The sequence below is a fragment of the Pinus tabuliformis genome, chromosome 1_2 (assembly GCF_031772625.1).
Source record: "Pinus tabuliformis cultivar Carrire ecotype Pingquan chromosome 1_2, CPIR1, whole genome shotgun sequence".
Classification (NCBI taxonomy): domain Eukaryota; kingdom Viridiplantae; phylum Streptophyta; class Pinopsida; order Pinales; family Pinaceae; genus Pinus; species Pinus tabuliformis.
Genome location: NC_142298.1, coordinates 182629615 through 182650809, shown reverse-complemented (window position 1 = coordinate 182650809; position 21195 = coordinate 182629615). Strand labels below are relative to the sequence as shown.

Sequence of the window (21195 nt, the reverse complement as noted above, 5' to 3'; positions counted from 1 at the left end):
AGAGTTGGGTTGATTGAAGAGTCTAGGTCAGGAAGGCTCTGCTTCCCGCACTTAGAGAGGAAAAGAAAGGCTTCATAGCTAAGTGCGCGGAGGCCTAGGTAGAGTCCGCAGTTGATTGTGCGGACCCTTGCAGCTGTGTGCGCAAGGTAGTTTTGAGTCTGTAATCCTGAATTTAAGATCAATAAAGACAGTTTTCGAAGAATTCTTGAGTATTTTTGTTTATCTTTGTTAATGCTATATGTCGTCAATGAATGATTTGTTTTATGAGATATTGATTGAATTTTACACGATTCTCTTGAATAAGTGTTAATGATGTACGCAATGCATGTCTAAGTACTTTCACAAAGACTCTGATGAATTCACTTATGTTTACTAATAACTTAAGTAAATCTGCGTGAACACTAATTTAGGAATGCTCTCTGATGCACGTAAGTAGGAAAATTAACAGTTAAAGGTTCGCAAGGACTGATCGTAGACCTTCACAAAGGTCTGAAGGCTGTTTTAGAAGAGTGCAGGAGCCCTAAGAGTTTATCAATTTGCACAAAGGCAAATCTGAGGCACTAAAAGACATCACACTAGTCTCTAGATGCAGAAACTTGGTTCTTGCATCCCCCCATACTGCTTCGGGTGAGAGTGCAGCCTGCGCTATGTGGGTGTTTCCGAAAGGGCTAGTAGTGTAGGGTTTCGTTGGTTGGCGCAACTAAATCCAAACCTAGGTCAGGACCCCCTAAGCCAACACAAGGTCGTAAGGGGAGTACAATTGGGAGTTCTAGAGAAACCCTCTACAAAAGTACATAGATAAGGATTACAACACTAGCAACCCACCTTTATACATTGGGAAGAGCAGGGCAGAGTTCTCCAAATGCATCATGTTTGGTGACCGAGTGGAACAACATGAGTTGAGCATCGAGTAACATCAACATAGTAGATTTGTAGGTATTCATCCTTCTCAAGGCATGGATTGGCGAGAGATTATGAGTTGGTACTCTATTGATGGGTTGATTTCTAGGAGGATACTCACAACTAAGGACATCTTGCAACTTGGGCCCTTTGGCATGAATAGTGGTGGAGGGATGAGATGGTATCATAACCCACAGGTCCCAATACTTAGGTGGCATTGGAATCTAGGAGAATCCATTGGGGGTAAGATCAATTGGAGGATTGTTTGGGATCCAGGTGAATCTATCAAGGGAAGGATTGACCAAAGGATTGCTTGGGATCCAGGTATTGGAGGCATAGAATAACACATTGGGTTGTAGGGGATCCTGGTATTAATGTCCATATGATTTTGTTGTGGATAGCAATGGATTGCTTGAGGGCAAGCAATCTTTGGGTGGGAGGACTTGTACTATTCCATTTCCTGGATATGGTCAAACAGACAGAATCTACCCATGGTATTTACTCATGGTATATGCCCACGGTATTTCCCTTCGTTTTTCGAGGGAAAATAATAAAATAGGGTCTTTAGAGAGTCCATCAAGCCTATAAAAGGGGATAGATCGAAGCATTTGGACCATTCGGGTTTATCTATCTTGTTATGTTTTTCTTAAGAATTTCGCATGGCTAGTTCTAGTTTGATCCCAAGGACGAAAACCCCGTGGTCGTTATTTTGTCTGGTGGATCCATCCAGGGTCCACGATTGTGCTTTAGTGCATTTGTCTTCTCTTTGATAAGCAACCATGCATGCCATTGCAGGGGCTTGAAATTTATTGTATGGCATGTACTATTTCTTCAGTTATTAATATAAATAAAGCTGCATTTTCAGATTTGTTTTGTGTTCGGTGTTTTTACTGCAAAAATTTTAGAACATCTAGAGTGTACCAGATTTGTTAGAAATTTTGGTGTTTGGGATATTACAAATGTTGGCATTATGATACATATGTTGTACTTGATGGCAACCCACTCATCTCAGATGATAAATTATAGTGCAGCAAAGTTCACGCACTTTCATGAAGATAAAAGTTTCTTTCATGAAGAAAAAAAAGTTTCCTTCATGTAGAGAAAAGTTCACGCACTTATATGCAGAGAAAATTTTATTTCATGTAGAGAAAAGTTCACGCACTTTTATGCAGAGAAAAGTTTATTTCATGTAGAGAAAAGTTCACGCACTTTTATGCAGAGAAATGTTTATTTCATGTAGAGAAAAGTTCACGCACTTTTATGCAGAGAAAGTTTATTTCATGTAGAGAAAAGTTCATGCACTTTTATGCAGAGAAAATTTTATTTCATGTAGAGAAAAAGTTCACGCACTTTCATGCAGAGAAAAGTTCCTTTCATGAAGAGAAAATTTCACGCACTTTCATGGTTGGCTCATGGTATTAGTCCGACAGTTTTTGATCCTATGGTTTTGGTCCATGGTATTGCATCCAAAAGTGTTGATCTCACGCACTTTCATGGTTGGTTCATGGTACTAGTCCGACAGTTTTTGATCCTATGGTTTTGGCTCGTGGTATTGCATCCAAAAGTGTTGATCTCACGCACTTTCATGGTTGGTTCATGGTATTAGTCCAACAGTTTTTTGATCCTATGGTTTTGGACCGTGGTATTGTGGAAGGCCTAAGACTATAAAAAAGGAAGGAGATCATTTGGCAAAGTATCATCGAATGAATTGAATATCTAATAAGTGCTAGATATGAAATATTTGTGATTGGGTTATGGTGCAGATCTAGATCTGAATGAAAGAGGAACCTTAGCGCATAAAGAAGGATAAGTTCTTTTGATGGGTCATAATCTTTATGCTTGAATAGTAGTATCTTTGCATGATTTTTGATCTGTTATATGAGGAGCATGCTTGATCTATAAATCTGACAATCTGGGTTAATTAGTGTCTGAATATTTGAAAGAAGGAATTATCCTTTATAGATCTGCACGCAGGTTTCAGGTTGTTGAAGTAGCGTATATCTTTAAATTATGATCTAGCTGCCTCTGTCTATTGCTGCAGTATTCTGGGTTCAGAATTTGGTGTGTGGTTGCTGTTATTGTGTTCTGGGTACAGCTGTCAGAGAAGTGTTTACTTGATTCAGTGTTAATTGGGAAAAGGAGATTGTTTGATGCAGATATACTTGATGATTGATTGATGTTCATGGATCCAGTCTGAAAATTTATGAAACGTGGTCCTTGGAAGAAAGAGAAGGTTGTAGCCTTCAGTAGGCCAGCACCTACGTACTAGTATCTTGGCTAGTACAAGATCTAAGGGGGTTGTAGCTCCCTTCCAGAAGAAGCTGGAGAACAAGAGAGGGTTGTAGCTCTCTGCAGGTTGTAGCCTGCGTACTGGTAAAGGACTGCACCAGTACAAAATCATTGTAAAAGGAGTTTCTAATTGAAAGAAGATAGAGACATATTGCAGCAGGTGGTTTTCACCCACATTGGGTTTCCACCTTATATCTGGTGTTCTTTTGTGTGACTATTTGCTTTTCTTGTTCCTGCTCATTATTTTATGATACTGACATACAAAGTAATGATCAATATTTGAAGAATTATTCAAAGTATAAATAAGGAAGATAGATTGATAAGAATTTGATAATACTGATTCACCCCCCCTCTCAGTATTATTTCCAACAATTGGTATCAGAGCAGGTCCTTCTGAAGAAGCTTGGTCGCTTGAAGGAAGATCTAACATCATGAGCAACTACGAGAGGGAAGCATCAATCAGGCCACCGATTTTTGATGGAACAAACTTCGTATATTGGAAGGTAAGAGTTACTGCCTATCTTCAATCTTTGGGTACAGAAGTATGGGACATTATAGAAACAGGGTATACTTTTCCATCAGCTACTCCTACAGATTCAGCTGAGAAGAAGAAATATGAAACAAATGCAAAGGCGGTTAATACTCTTCTAGGATGTCTATCTCAATCTGAATTCGTGAAGGTTATGCAATATAAATCCGCAAAAGAAATATGGGACAAGATTTTTTTGAGCTACAAAGGAGATGAACAGGTAAAAAGTGCAAAACTTCAAACCCTCAGGATTCAGTATGAGAATCTCAGAATGTATAATGATGAAAGTGTGGCTAACTATTTCCTTCGGGTAGATGAGATTGTTAATTGTATGAAAAACTTGGGTGAAGAAATAAAAGAGGCTGTTGTGGTTGAAAAATTCCTAAGATCATTGTCCCCCAAGTTTGAATCTAAAGTGTCTGCAATAGAAGAAAAGGAAAATCTACGAACTCTTACTATGTCTCAGCTACACGGAATTCTAACTGCTTATGAAATGAGAAAAGGAGGTCCATCAGACAGGAGAGAAGCTGCTTTTAAGGCTTCAAGCAAAGGAGACTACTATGAATCAAGTCACGTGCCAGAAGAAGAAGAAGAATCAGATTTTGTCAGAAATCTTCAACGGGGTACTGGAAGGTTCAGAGGTAAGCTACCTTTTAAATGTTTTGCTTGTGGAAGAGTAGGTAATTATGCTGCCAAATGTCCTCATAAGGATAAGATTGACAAAGGAAAGGAACCTGCCAGATGGAACAAGAAACAGAATGCAAATAAGAAAAGCTACTACACTCATGAAGACAGTGATGGTCTATCAAATAGTGATGAAGATGAACGAGGTAATGACTATAAAATTTTAATGGCATTTGAAGATGATGATTACATGGATGCTATAGATGTGGATAGTTTTTATGAAGAGATTTCTAGACTTAAGACATGTATAGAAGAAAAGAATATGATCATTGATACTCTACAATTTCAAATTGATGAAAAAGAAAAATATCTTGAAAAGTTAGAAGGTGAAATTGTTGGCCTCAGAAAAGAAATTGAGAAAACAAAGGCTATTAATCTTAAGTTTGTCAAAGGATCTGAAACTCTGGATGAGATCATCAATGTACAACGTTCTCCGCTAAACAAGACAGGTCTGGGGTATAATGGAGAAACATCTCAAGCATCCACCTCAAAGAGTTATCTTGATGCAGCAAGAAGGAATGAGCAAAAGCACAATGGAGATCACCAGGTAAAGCAGGGACGAATTACATCAAGAACGAACAAAGACTATCAGGTAAACCAGGGGCAATCTGTCTTAAGGATGAACAAAAGCTACAACCAGCCACAGGTAAAATCTTCTCAATTTGCTTCAAGAATGGATGACAATAGAAATTACAATCATTTGGCCGGTAGATTTGATAATCGCAGAAGTTTCTTCAATGGGCAATGTTTCTCTTGCCATAACTTTGGTCACAAAGCAGCTCAATGTGTTGCATATAAAACAATCATGACTAGAGAAGCTCAAAAACAAAGAAGTATGATCGGGATTACAAAAAGGACCTATAACAACTTTTCGGCTCTTGAAAATGAAGTTGAATGTTCTATTTGCAATAACTTTGGTCATGAAGATTCTGAATGCAGGAGCAGGTTTCAGTAGACAAAGGAACAAGCCTCAAGCACCAGAACATGGAGAATAAAGGAACCACAAATAGAAAGATGTGGGATAGCATTTTATGCAGAAGGACAAGAAAATCTATGGTACATTGACAGTGGATGTTCGAAACATATGATAGGTGATAAAGAAAAATTTGAATCATATTCTGCTTTAGAAAAGGGAAAGAAAGTCTCTTTTGGAAATGATACTCCTGCAGCTATAAAAGGAAAAGGCACTGCTCAGTTAAAAGAAAAGGTCAAAACTGGAAATGTTTTGTATGTTGATGGATTGAAGCATAATCTTCTAAGTGTCAGCCAGATGTGTGATCAAGGAACCGAGGTGATATTTAGATCAAACGGATGTCGTGTTCGTGATCTTGATACAGGTGAAACAGTGATCAAAGGTAGAAGAACTCCAAATAATCTATACATATTTGAAGAAGGACAACAACAATGCTATTTGAGCAAGGATGATGAACATTGGTTATGGCACCGGAGGTTGGGGCATCTAAGTTTTTCACAAATAAGGAAAGCATGCAAATATCAGGCAGTTCGTGGTCTTCCAGATATCAAAATTCCAGACAACACCATATGCAAATCATGTCAGTTTGGAAAGCAAACCAGAACTAACTTTCCAGAGAAGGAAGGATCAGCTAGCATGCCTCTTGAGCTAGTCCATACAGATGTATGTGGTCCATTTAGGAAAAGGACACCTCGAGGAGAAGAATACTTGATATTATTCATTGACGATTTCTCCAGGTTTGTTTGGTTAGGACTTATGAAGCACAAAGACGAAGCATTCGAGAAATTCAAATCCTTCAAAGCCTTGGTTGAAAATGAATCAGGTTACAAAATTAAGTGCCTCAGGTCTGACAGAGGTGGGGAGTTTACCTCAAATGAATTTTTCGATTTCTGTGAAGAACATGGGATAAGAAGAGAATTCTCTACAACTAGAACTCCTCAGCAAAATGGAGTGGTGGAAAGGATGAACAGAACAGTCCAACAAATGGCTCGTGCTATGCTGGATGAGTCTGGAACTCCCGCAACTTTCTGGGGTGAAGCCGCATATGCTGCGGTTGTTATTCTCAACAAAACAAATGTCCGAGTGAACATCACTCAAACTCCTCATGAGCTCTGGTATGGTGATACTCCTTCGGTAAAGCACTTCAAAATCTTTGGGAGCAAATGCTATATTAAGAATACTGATGAGCAACTTGGCAAACTTGAACCTAGAGCAGATGAAGGCATTCTTCTTGGTTATTCTCCACACAGCAAAGCATATAAGTGCTACAATAAAAGACTTGGAAGAATTGTTGACAGCATTGATGTAGTGGTTGATGAAAAGGGATACATTCCTAGGCAAGTAAATCATGAAAATATCGAAGAAGATGAAGACTACCCTCAAAGACAGAATGATGAAGAAGAAGAACCTCAAGAAGCACCAGAGGAACAAATAAGTATAGAAGAGAAGACTCCATCCCGGTACGTTCAGAAGAATCATCCAGAATCTCATATTTTGGGGCAAAAAGAAGCAGGTGTACAAACAAGAAGAACAATTGCAGAAGCTTCAAGATATTTGGCATTACTCTCCTCCACTGAACCACAAAATGTAAAAGAGGCATGCAAAGATGAATGTTGGGTCAAAGCAATGGATGAAGAACTTGAGCAGATCGAAAAGAACAACACTTGGGAGTTGGTTCCTAGACCAAAGGATAAGAATGTTATAGGGACAAAATGGGTCTTCAAAAATAAGTTGAATGAAAATGGGGAAGTAATTAGAAACAAGGCAAGACTTGTTTGTAAAGGGTATGCGCAGCAAGAAGGAACAGATTTTGAGGAAACTTTTGCTCCTGTTGCAAGACTTGAGGCCATCCAAATGTTCCTTGCTCTCTCAAGCTTTCAAAAGTTCAAAGTATTTCAAATGGACGTGAAATCAGCCTTTCTGAATGGAGACTTAGAAGAAGAAGTATACATTGAGCAGCCAGATGGTTTCATTCTTGGAAATGATCCAAATCTTGTATGCAGACTGAAAAAGGCTCTCTATGGTCTTAAACAAGCTCCAAGGGCTTGGTACTATCGTTTGAACAAATATCTTCATCAACAAGGTTTTGCAAAAGGATCAGCAGATAGCAATCTTTATATAAAAATTGAAAATGACAAATTGCTAATACTTGTTGTGTATGTAGATGACATTATCTTTGGTAGCAATGAAGAATCTATGAGTCAAAGCTTTGCCTTGGTGATGCAGAAAGAATTCGAAATGTCCTTGCTTGGAGAATTGACATATTTTCTTGGCCTGCAAATCCAACAAAAGCAAGGAGGGATCTTCTTGTCTCAAACCAAGTATCTCAAGCAGATTTTGAAGAAATATGGCATGGAAGATGCAAAACCAGTATGTACACCCATGGTTACAGGATGTAGCCTCAGTGCAAATGATGAATCAACAGCAGTACATCAACCAACCTACAGATCTATGATTGGAAGTCTACTTTATTTGACAAGTACCCGACCAGACATCATGCATGCAGTGGGAATAGTTGGAAGATTTCAGGCAAATCCAAAGGAAACTCATCTTCAGGCAGTAAAGAGAATCTTCAAATATCTTCAAGGGACTCAAAATTATGGCTTATGGTATCCTAGAGATACAGATCTCACACTTCATGCTTATACTGATGCAGATTGGGCCGGAAGCGTGGATGACAGGAAGAGCACAAGTGGTGGTGCATTCTTTATGGGTTCCAGATTAGTATCTTGGTTCAGCAAGAAACAGAGTTCGATTGCCTTGTCTACAGCTGAAGCAGAATATGTTGATGTTGCATCTTGCTGCACTCAACTCCTTTGGATGATGCAGACCTTGCAGGATTTTCAAATCACTTGTACACCCCCCATCTCCATCTTATGTGATAATACAAGTGCAATCAACATTTCAAAGAACCCAGTCATGCATTCAAAAACCAAGCACATACCAATCAAGTATCACTTTCTCCGGGAACAAGTGCTTGAACAAAAGGTCAAGTTGGAGTATGTTCCTTCTAAGGAACAGGTTGCTGATATACTCACCAAACCATTGCCTAGGGAGACCTTTGAATACCTCAAGCAAAAGCTGGGGGTCGTTGATGCATCATCTTGTTGATGAATCTCTTCTCATTGTTGGTTGTACGCAAGGTTCATTTGAAGTATATGCGTACATGTGCTGGGTTGCAGATTGGTCAAAGATCGAATGGCACAGGTTCAGGGGGAGCATATCATGCATTGTTGGCATTATGGAGGAAGTACAGAAGGAGATCATGGATGCTGGTCTGAATATTGCTGCAATACGTCTCTATCTCTTTCATGGTCATTTATGGTGTTTTATGGTTCTTCTTTGCAGATCTGGTTTATAGTCAGGGGGAGCATGTTCTTAGGGGGGGCATAACCCTTTGCCCTTGATGTCAAAGGGGGAGAATGATTGGTTGTTGTTGCCATCAAGTCCAAAGGGGGAGATTGTTGGCATTATGATACATATGTTGTACTTGATGGCAACCCACTCATCTCAGATGATAAATTATAGTGCAGCAAAGTTCACGCACTTTCATGAAGATAAAAGTTTCTTTCATGAAGAAAAAAAATTTTCCTTCATGTAGAGAAAAGTTCACGCACTTATATGCAGAGAAAAGTTTATTTCATGTAGAGAAAAGTTCACGCACTTTTATGTAGAGAAAAGTTTATTTCATGTAGAGAAAAGTTCACGCACTTTTATGCAGAGAAAAGTTTATTTCATGTAGAGAAAAGTTCACGCAATTTTATGCAGATAAAAGTTTATTTCATGTAGAGAAAAGTTCACGCACTTTTATGCAGAGAAAAGTTTATTTCATGTAGAGAAAAATTTCACGCACTTTCATGCAGAGAAAAGTTCCTTTCATGAAGAGAAAATTTCACGCACTTTCATGGTTGGCTCATGGTATTAGTTCGACAGTTTTTGATCCTATGGTTTTGGTCCGTGGTATTGCATCCAAAAGTGTTGATCTCACGCACTTTCATGGTTGGTTCATGGTATTAGTCCGACAGTTTTTGATCCTATGGTTTTGGCTCGTAGTATTGCATCCAAAAGTGTTGATCTCACGCACTTTCATGGTTGGTTCATGGTATTAGTCCAACAATTTTTTGATCCTATGGTTTTGGACCGTGGTATTGTGGAAGGCCTAAGACTATAAAAAAGGAAGGAGATCATTTGGCAAAGTATCATCGAATGAATTGAATATCTAATACGTGCTAGATATGAAATATTTGTGGTTGGGTTATGGTGCAGATCTGGATCTGAATGAAGGAGGAACCTTAGCGCATAAAGAAGGATAAGTTCTTTTGATGGGTCATAATCTTTATGCTTGAATAATAGTATCTTTGCATGATTTTTGATCTGTTATATGAGGAGCATGCTTGATCTATAAATCTGACAATCTGGGTTAATTATTGTCTGAATATTTGAAAGAAGGAATTATCCTTTATAGATCTGCACGCATGTTTCAGGTTGTTGAAGTAGCGTATATCTTTAAATTATGATCTAGCTGCCTCTGTCTATTGCTGCAGTATTTTGGGTTCAGAATTTGGTGTGTGGTTACTGTTACTGTGTTCTGGGTACAGCTGTCAGAGAAGTGTTTACTTGATTCAGTGTTAATTGGGAAAAGGAGATTGTTTGATGCAGATATACTTGATGATTGATTGATGTTCATGGATCCAGTCTGAAAATTTATGAAACATGGTCCTTGGAAGAAAGAGAAGGTTGTAGCCTTCAGTAGGCCAGCACCTACGTACTAGTATCTTGGCTAGTACAAGAGCTAAGGGGGTTGTAGCTCCCTTCCAGGAGAAGCTGGAGAACGAGAGAGGGTTATAGCTCTCTTCAGGTTGTAGCCTGCGTACTGGTAAAGGACTGCACGAGTACAAAATCATTGTAAAAGGAGTTTCTAATTGAAAGAAGATAGAGACATATTGCAGCAGGTGGTTTTCACCCACATTGGGTTTCCACCTTATATCTGGTGTTCTTTTGTGTGACTATTTGCTTTTCTTGTTCCTGCTCATTATTTTATGATACCGACATACAAAGTAATGATCAATATTTTAAGAATTATTCAAAGTATAAATAAGGAAGATAGATTGATAAGAATTTGATAATACTGATTCACCCCCCCCCCTCTCAGTATTATTTCCAACAACAAATGGCTATGCTCTTGGTGAATTCATGTACTTGGTTGTATGTGACATTAGCGGGCAATATTTTTATATTGGGATAGGTTCAAGTTTGATTATGATTTCCTGCTCTTTGTACATGTGTAGATGGCTACACATATCTTCTAGAACCTCTCTGGTGTTAAGGAATGATCACCAGTAAGTTTGTAAACTTTTTGTGTTACATTGAATGTTGTCATATATAAAGATGTGACATATACATAACATAAAGAATTTGACCTGTCATGGGTACTCATTATCATTTTATTTTGTTGAAGCAATTAGATAATGTGTTTGGTGACCTGATAATAGTGATTAAGGGTGAGGCTGCGAATTTTGTAGGTTTTGTCTTTGCTCCAGTTGTTCTGGTTACACCTCTGGGTGACTATCATTGTCAAGTGAGTAAAGTCCAGCATTGCACCTTTGTCAATTTTGTAAGACCACAACTTGCATGCTAGATTCTAAGAATTACTTGTGTTATTGTAATGCAGTGTTGTATTGGCGCACTTTATCTTAAAAGAGACCTTGCATTAGATGGGTATACTAGGATGCCTCATATGCATAGTTGGTTCTACGATTATTGTAATTCATTCACCCCAAGAGCGTTTTATTGATTTAGTCACAAAAATTTGGCATCTGTTACTCAACCTAGTAATAAGCTTCTCTTATATTCTCTTAAGAAGACATCCTTTTCAAATATCACTATGTTTTTCTACGTGTTTTATGGAGCTTGGATTGCTTCAAGATGAAAAGGGAAACATCTTTGTTATTTTGAATGGACATTTAATTTATTCTTCCTTTCATCTATCAACATTTTTGTTATACATGGTAGTCATGACCGTTGTAGTTATGGTGCTAAATTTCCACTCTGTACCACACTACGGACACACATACATGTTAGTGTATATGGGCATTTGTTATCTAACAGGCTCAATAAAGGTAAAGATACTTTCTACTTTTAACTTCTATTTACTCTTCCTATTCAAACCAGACATTCTTTTAGCTTTGGCATGTCCAAAGGAAGGGAAATTCGACAAACTAAAATGATCTCTTTGGATTGATTCCTTCAATATTATGCTACCTTAAAATGTTGTGATGTTTCTTTTGCAGGTCATGAGTATAAAAACCATGGGAATTGCCATAAATCTTATCACAAAGGGAACAAATCAACTTTTTAACCTTGGAACATGGTTCTTTACTATGATGGCAATTACATGTGTTGTAATGTGAATGAATTATTTAAACAAGGTTAGTTACATCTTTTTTGTATTTTGACATGTCTGGAATAGAATGCTTATACCATGTCATTATCTATCCCCATTTCACGTATTCAATGTATAAAAAGCCTTCTAGGGTGCCTTTTTGTCTAGGTTAAAGATCCATTATTTTAAAGCAAGTTTCAAATCTTGGAAGATATCAAGGAGTTGAGTGGTCTCACCATATCACATATAGACAATCAACTACAGAAATAAATTGAAATTTAGCATGCTTGATTGCTTATATTCATACTTGCCTTGTTTCCCTTTCTTGCTTGTGTGCTTACATATATTTTGTTGGAATGTTCACATGCTTGTATCTATGCTCCAGTCCATCCATTTTATGTGCACTTTCCTTGCAAATGTGCGCATCATGAACTAATTAATACCACAATAATAAATAAATTATTCTGAATAATTATATTAATTCTAAATAATGTTCATAGGATATTATTATTATTTTTTAATTTTTAATTCTGTGGAATTTTTTTTGTGTTTGCATCAATAAAAAAGATACGCGGATGCTAAATAGAATTTCATAATATCTGCAAAGATCATACTATTCTCTCTAAAGATCCTAAATACATGTTCTATCATCACCTTAACCTATCATCCAAAAATATCTCCTAAATTATACTCTGACACTTAATACTCTTGAAGAAAACATATTTTTCACATTATAATACATTACTTCTTTAAGCCCCAAGAGTTAGCTCAATCGGTCAAATCAAGTGCCTCGCCAATGGGAGGTCATAGGGTCGAATCCCGAAAGCTCTTGGGGTCAGGTCAGTAAATAGGCCGAGGGGTGTGACCCCCTTCGGGTGGGGTCCACCCTAGCATTGAACAAACCTAGACGTAGCGGACCCACTAACCATGGGTATCTGTGAACCATAAGTGAAAAAAAAAATACATTACTTCTTTTTTGTCAATTTAGCCAGTAATATATTAATTAGTATAAAAAAGGACATTTTTGCTAGGCTATCTATCAAACCTCTAATGATTGTATATCTATTGGTTTCCAATATTAACAGAGCATTCCATCCATCTATCCAAATTTCCATCGTAATGGTAGAGTATAATGGTTATCTAAAATAAACTAACATCGAATTCCAATGTTAGTGATAAAGAATTGAACAAACTTGAATATTTGATTGGATGATTATGAACCTGGGACAATTAACAAGCTTTCTTTACAAAAATTGTCGATGCTTAATTAATCATGTCACTGGCTTGTCCTTTGTGCATGGTTTAGATCTAAGATCAACTGCAACCATGTTTTCCAATGCAAAACGCATTGGGGAGAAGCAAATCAATGCAGAAGACTACTTCATCCTCAAGCTTTCAGCAAATCCATCAACATTGACATCTAGGAGTGATGGTCTTGAAAACATTATTAGGCATGTTCTTTTTGGCTACTTCAGCCAGAGAAGTGGCCTTTTGATTTACATGAAGGGTTCTCATTTTACTCACATTCAATCCACTGGAGGTTATGCGATTTACCGGGAAACGACAATAAATTCATTCTTGGAGGTCTACAAAGTTGTAGATGGTGTCATGATTGCTCATTTCGGCCAAACAAATCTTTCCTTGTTCATATTCAGAGAGGTTGCAGTGAACCACACAAAGAATCGTATGGAAGAGGTGTGGACGATCGAAGAAGTTGCCTTCAATGTTCTTAGACTGTCTGTGGATTGCTTTATTCCTACTGTAGAAAAAATGTAGTCCTATGAGTAAGACCTGTAAACTTCCTTGTGAAGATGGAGGAAAATTTACTATTGGAAACAACATATCAAAGGTGGCTACTTTGGGAAAGCCTCGGCAAAATATTGATAGTATAGTTTGGAGAGTGGAAGTCTAATCCTCTGCTCCACCTATTTGAGCACTTGAGCCATTTTCAGAGTTAGATTTAAAAGCAATGTGGAATTTTTTTTCCACATGTCATCAAAGTGCATGTAAGGGCTCTGGAGTGTACAATTTTTATTTTGGTTTCCCTAGCCGAGAGTGCAAGAGCCATGCCCACTTCAAACTGGATGACATTTTCACATATCGAATCAGATTTCCCTACAAATTCTACTTGAATTCTCTTTTGTGCAGGCAGGATATGAGAGACATCTTGCTACATGAATATATGAACTACGCTGAATAATCTTGCCTTGGGCAATTTATTAATGAAATGAAGATGATTTAATATTCCCTTTGAATCCATTGAATGATTAGTTGATTCAGCCAACATTGTTTTTGTTAGCTTCACTGCAAAAGAAAAAAAATATCAACCAAAATTTTAGATGCAAAATTGATTTATCATGCCCTTCCACATCCACATCCTTGTTTCTTGCAGTGCTACCTTTCTGTCACTCTACATTCATCTACATTTCTATCTGCCTACTCTTTCACATTTTAGTGCAAATGCTAGTTGCTATTCTTATGAGGAATACAAAAAAAAATTGTGTATGTTGGAGATCATTTAGAGTAATGTTGATCAAAGCATTGGATGCTTGTCTTGGAGTATGCTTTCATCTTGCAAATTCTAGGCTATGGGCATTTTAGTAAGGCTATATTCTTGGCCTTTACAATTTTGACTTGGTATCACACTTTATTTGTGGAAATATTTCTTGGTAGGTATCATTCGTCTCTAGTAACACCTTGCCTATTATTATTTCCATTTGTTAGTATAGATCAATTGCCTTGAAGTTTTTGGTGTCTTTGGCTTTGATGTTGCCAATGTAAGTATCTAGTTTTTTCCATTGATGCGTTGTTTGTGTGTTTATATTATATCCACTATATCACATGTTTAAAAATGCTTCATGCTATGCAACCACATTGAACTTCATTAATTGTTCACTTGTTTGTTTAACGTTGGGGACATTTATTTATAGTTTGACGATTGTACTTTTATTAATGACACATGACCCCCATTTATTTATAGTTTGACGATTGTACTTTTATTAATGACACATGACTGATATATAACGTTTAGTATCGTTGTTGGAGACTGATTTCTCTTGCATTATGAGGAATAATTTGGTTGAAGACATGTTGTAGTAGGTAAGCCCATTTTAAAATCGGTGCTTAAATTTTTCGATAATTTATTTATTTATTTATTTTTAATAATTATGTTGATAGGCATGTTTATTTTAGAATAGAAGATTCAAAATTTTAATTTAATTATTAATAATTTTTAGATGAATGGTAAGAATTTAATTTTAATATAATATTCTAGAATATTCTTAGTAGTATACACAAATTAAAGACTGGTATTTATTTCCAAAGTAATTATGCCTTTTTCCCCTTCTAACTAAATTTCTTAATTAAAAAAAATATGAATAATGATTTTTGGGAATATGGTATTGTAACAAAGTCACTTTTCAAAGTAAGAATCTTTATGATAAGTCCACCGTGAAGGGTTAAGAAATTTATTATGCAATTTTTTTAAAGTATATATGTTTAGCTTATATAATTTTTTTTATCATTAATAATAATAAAAAATATTATTATTTTTAAATAAACTTATAATTTAATTAATTGTTATGATTTTTTTAATTTTAGCAACTTGATATATATGCTGAAGTGTTTTGATACTTATGGATTGATGCTTATCAATATTACTAGCCATTTAATTTGTATGTTGTGTTAGTCATAATAATCATACTATGTTCTTTTTAGCTCTGTTTTTTATATTTTCTTTTTATGATTGGTGGCTAAATAATCACATTGGTTAAATTAGCAAATAATTGATCTTATATTAAAATAAGAATGCAATTGTGTTTAAATTTTCTGATAATCATAATAATTATATTGCATTCATTTTAGTTTGTTTTAGAGTTTCTTTATGCTTGATGGCTAAATAATATTGTTGGGTAAGCTAGCAAACAATTTAAGTTATATTAAAATAAGAATATTCATGTATACATATTGATTCTTATTGCTTTATCACTCAGAAATTAGGCTAGTAGTAAAAAAATATGTTTTTTTGTTAGTCTTTTTTTTTCTCCGCGGAAAATCAGGGTAGGTCCACCCTAAGGGACCACTTCCCTTGACCAAACCGGTCAAAGCCTAACTCCAAGGGCATTGAGGAGAATTGAACTAGTGACTTCCCAATGGAAAGGTGCTTTAACAACATGACCTCTACCAATTCAGCTAACCCTTGGGGGTTGTTAGTCTTTTTTTCAAAACAAATTGTTTATATTATTTTTTATTTTCATTTTTTTTATGTGGTTTACGGAACTTAGAGATTAGTGATTACTACGTCCATGACATATTTGTACTAAACAGATCCACCCAAAGGAATCACTTCTTGTATGCTTAACCATGGAACCTAACCCCAAGGGTGTCAAGAGAATTGAACCCGTGACCTCTCAATAGCAAAGGTGCTTTAACGACAGGGACTTGACCAATTGAGCCAACCTTCGGGGATACAACAAATTGTTTATATATATATATATATATTTATCTTAAATATATAAAGTGTTAAGAGGGATTAAACGCATAGTCTAATGAGATGGAGGAGTTGCCTAGAAAGTTATGGAAATTCCAGTCATATTTAGAGAAAATCCGGCAAGGCTTTTTGTAAATCCAAGTTATAGTTGTTAAACTTCAAAAGTTGAGGTGTCCTAGACGTTTTTGATGGTGCTGAATCCATTTCCACCATCAAAAACATGATTCAAACAATGCCTCTACAAGATATTTTGAAATTTTTTTGCCCGGATTCCGGCCACTTTTGGTCGTCCGGGCAATTCCTCCACCTCGTTAGACGACTCCTATTTTGTTGAGATGCAAATCTCTTTTAGAGCATAAAACTTGAAGGAATGTTTGCACCTCGAGATATTTGATCCCTCTTGGCACTTAATAAATTTTGGGTTAACATGGATCTATGTTGGTGCTAAAATTATAGAGATTTACATAATTGTTATTTCTATTAGGAATAAAAAAACAATAAATTTGTGTATGTTGGAGATCATTTAGAGGGATGTTTATTAGAGCATTTGTTGTTTGCCTTGAAGTATGCTTTGATGTTGCAAACTCTATGCCAACGATATTTTTAGTTAAGGCTATAATTTTGGTATCTACAAATTTGACTTGGATTTGAACTTATTTAGTTGTGGTAGTATTTTGTGGAAGCTCTCATTCCTCTCTTCTAGCACCTTGCCTATTATTGCCTTCATTTGTTAGTATAAATCAACTGCCTTGAGGTATTTGGTGTTCTTAGATTTGGGGTTTCTAATGTTTTCTATCTAGTTTCCTATCTCGTCATTTATATTTGCATTATGGATGAACTTGTGTTCCATATTTATTGCCTCCCTTGTTGTCTCTATTTCCTCTTGAATGTTTGGTGGAATTTCCTCCTTATATACCCCTCTATAAACTCCTTTGCCCCTTGATGAGCTCTAGTGTGGATTGGTCTACCTTTATCGCACTCACCTTCCTTGCCTTTGAAAATGGTGTTATTCCTTGAAATTTTAACCCACAAAGGAATAATGACCCTTGAGTTGCTAACTACCTTTGGTGGGTTTCTACTTGACCTCTCTACCTTTGTAGATGACAAATGGTGATGCAAAATGTGGATACTAAGGGTCTTAGAAGCCCACTTTATTGATGACACATTTGGCTATGGTGCTAATGGAACTAATATCAACAAACTAACTAAATGAAGATTAGGAGGACCCCATAAATTCTTACACATCTTAATTTCCAAAGTAGACATTTCTTGGAGGAGATGGTTGTGGTAGCCCAATCCCTCTTCCTAATTTTCTCTTTCAGTGTTCATTTTGGTTGATAAATGACATAGACAACAAAACTGCCCAATCCTTCTTCCTATTTTTCTTTTTAAGTGTTCATTTTGGTTGGTAAATTCCATAAACAACAGATGTGTGTTATCCCTAGCATTATTATAAAGATAACACCCCTCTTGCGAGATGCCATGATTACTAATCACCCTTCATTGTTCGCACTCCTTGCCATAATGGCTTGCATGCATATGAGTAGATATTGATTTGACATCTGTCTCTTCATAACATGGGGTGGTGGTGGATGTTGCAATGTGATTGTAAAATCCTTATTGTCATTTTAGCATCCATATCCAGTTCATTATGTTGGCCTATATCTAATTAAAGCTAATGTTTTTGACAACCAATGGTCACTCTATCCCATAATTCTTATTAGTTGGAATTATGGATTACCCTAATCTATTTCCCCCATTCCTCTAAAATCTCCTATTTCAGGTATGACGAAGTCTAATAAGCAATGATAAGAAATAGAGAAGGGGTTGAGACAGGCTTTCATTAAGCATGTCGTTGAGGTCGTCATGATTTTGTGCCACTTATTGGATTTTTTTGTGCATTTTTGGGCTTGTTTTGTAATAAAAGATGGGGAGGGGAGGGGGACCCAATGGAATGTAGGTAGTACGCCCAAGTGAAAACCACTCGATTTTCATTTTGTACTGCCCTTTTTAATCAACAAGCATGTTGTGTTTGTGTGTGTGGGGGGGGGGGGGGGGGGGGAAGGGGCGGGGGGGCGACGAGTTGAAATTCACTGTTATCATTGCTATTGCACTAGTCTAAATAATCAAAACTTTGATTTCTATATCACTTTATTATTGCAAGTACAATAGAGACCTAATCCTTTGTTTGAGTGAAGTGACCACATATTTCCTAGAGTTTTCCTAAACCTTATTTTTTGGCAATAGAATGATTGGCCTTCAATAGAGTGTCACTTCAGTGTCATTATATTGCCTTGTTGTAACAATATTAGTGTTGGATTCATGTACTTCATCAACACAACTCTTTAATTCTCTTATATGAGTAGGGCTAAGTAACCCCAGTTGTCATTTTTGATGTTTCACTTCAACTAGTGTCTTCAATGTTATTTACTAGCAATGTTTGAATGTTTTTTTAGCTTTAGAAACAATCTCACTCATAGAAAGCTTAATTTCTCCACATGATGAAATTAATTGATATCATTGCTCTTGCACTAGTCTAGATATTCAAATCTTTGATTTCTATATCACGTTATTATTACAAGTACAACAGAACCCTCATCCTTTGTTGGAGTGAAGTGACCACATATTTCCTGGAGTTTTCCGAAACCTTATTGTTTAGCAATAGAATGATTGACCTTCAATAGAGTGTCGCTTATGTGTCATTATATTGCCTTGCTGCAATAATCTTAGTGTTGGTTTCATGTACTTCATCAACACAACTCTTTAATTCTCTTCTATCAGTGGGGCTAAGTAATCCCAATTGTCATATTTGATGTTTCACTTCAACTGGTGTCTTCAATGTTATTTACTAGCAATGTTTGAATGTTTTTTTTTAGTTTTAGAAATAATCTCACTCATAGAAAGGTTAATTTCTCCACATGATATCAATTTGGTACCTTTTTTGTTCTGATTTGAAAATGTCCCGATGGTAGCCCTCTCTAAGAAATGCTCTAACAATATGTCCTTTTTCCACCCAATATGCACCAAAATTTCCCTAGGTTGATTCCAATATGGATAACATCACTAATATTATCTCCATAAAACTACCAAGAAAGTGTGAACTTGAATAGAAATATGGAAAATAATGAAAATCATGGGTCATATCAAGAAACATTATTGCTTTAACCACAAGTATTACTGATTCACAAGAAAAATCTACATGTTCTAGCCTCTTAATTCATCTAGAATGTTTCAAAGGAAATGCTACCACATGACCACAATATAAGTGTAACTATTGCTTGTTTGCATTTTCCCATTGTCTTTAATGTCGCCTTTCTCCATGGAAAGTTTATCTTCAAACAAATTTGTTGATTTGGATTTATGAAGGAACACATATTTAAACAAAAAATATAGAGATACAATGAAACTAAAATTCAATTAATAAATAACAAATGTTGAAAACAATTTACATGCAGAATGAAAGCAACCTAGCTTGAGTGGTAGTGGCTTATCTCTGAGAAGAGATGTGATGGATTGATTTGTTTTTGTATGATTAGTTTTGTTGTGCTAAGAACAATTACAAATTTCTAAACATATGCTTTCTTATTGCTTCTTGCACTGGGGTTTCCCTAGTTGTTTGTGCATGTAAATAGGTAAATTTCCTTAAGTTTAAGATGACATTCATGAGAAAAATAGCTTCAAAAACAAATACTGAACAACAGACATTTAAAGTACAATAAACCATCAAAGAGACACTTTAACACAATATTTTGATGGAGTTCACCCCTCTTGGGCTACATCTCCTTGGTCCAGCTTCCATGGCTTGGATCTCTATATTAGCTCAATGTGGCAAAATGCTATTTTACAAAGCTCTATGGATCCTGATACTTGCATCAATGTGTTCAGAATGTCCAAATTAGCCAGGAACACCTCTTTCTGAGCTCAATTTGGTCGAAAATTTCCTTCTTTATGACTTAGACAGTTTTTTCCTACAATTTCTCCTCTAATTATGAACTATCTCTAGTTAGCCCTGCTAAATCTAGAGGCAAGCCCGAATTTGGGGGCATTGCCAAACTTACCGTCATTTTAAACTGCATTTAATTAATGTTAAAGTGCACTTATTAACGTTAAACCCACGATTAGTATTAACCATAACCGTTATATTTGGTGGTTTTGATGGATTGTTCACATGCGAAGTTAAAGTCGCATTAACTGCCAGGGCCGGAGCCGACGGGTTAGTTGACCATTTGATGTAACCCCCAGTGCATTCACATGTCAAGACACTAACTATCGTGATAATGGCATGCCAGAGCCACCGGGGTTAACGCAAACTCTTTGTTGTTTATACAATTGTGTTCACATGTGAGTTGTTTGGAGTTTGTCGAAGCCATCATGTTTCATAACCGTAACCGCTTGTAGTTTATATGTATGCGTTCACATGGGGGTAGGGTTGGTCTGGGGGCTGGCCCTCCCCTAACCGCCAACCCATAACCATTGAACTTCAAATATAAACAGAGATGATACATGGTAAGAATCACCTGGTAGAGCAGTTGGTAAAGTCGCACGGACGGTGTGCCAGAGGTCGCAAGTTGGACCCAACCTCCAACCAAAATTTTTGTTCCATTGTGTCAACTATCAAGACCCTTGGGAGGTGCCATGTGGTGGCCTCTAGGCTTGCCATGTGGCATTCTTCCATTGGTCCAAAATAAACCAATAGAAACACGCCAACTCATCACCTGTAAAACCCAATCAAATAATGACACTTGTCCATCTATAATTCGTCATTGACCAACTTTGACCATGCCTAGTCACATGCCACGTCAGCAGTATGAACTGTTGACTGTGCAGTGACTGGGCATTTTTGTTGTTGTTGTTGCAAATTTCCCCTGTTTAGCAAAGCGATCAGAACACAATAACTTTCTCATACGAACTCGGTTTTTGACGAAACGAGTTGCGTTAGGATTGTTTTT

General features: G+C 36.6%; 1 pseudogene; it reads left to right on the top strand.

Annotated features, from left to right (window-relative positions):
• The first annotated feature begins 10545 nt into the window (after positions 1-10545).
• The window catches only part of LOC149205099 (putative magnesium transporter NIPA1), a 29513-nt pseudogene continuing 18863 nt past the window's right edge, over positions 10546-21195 (top strand).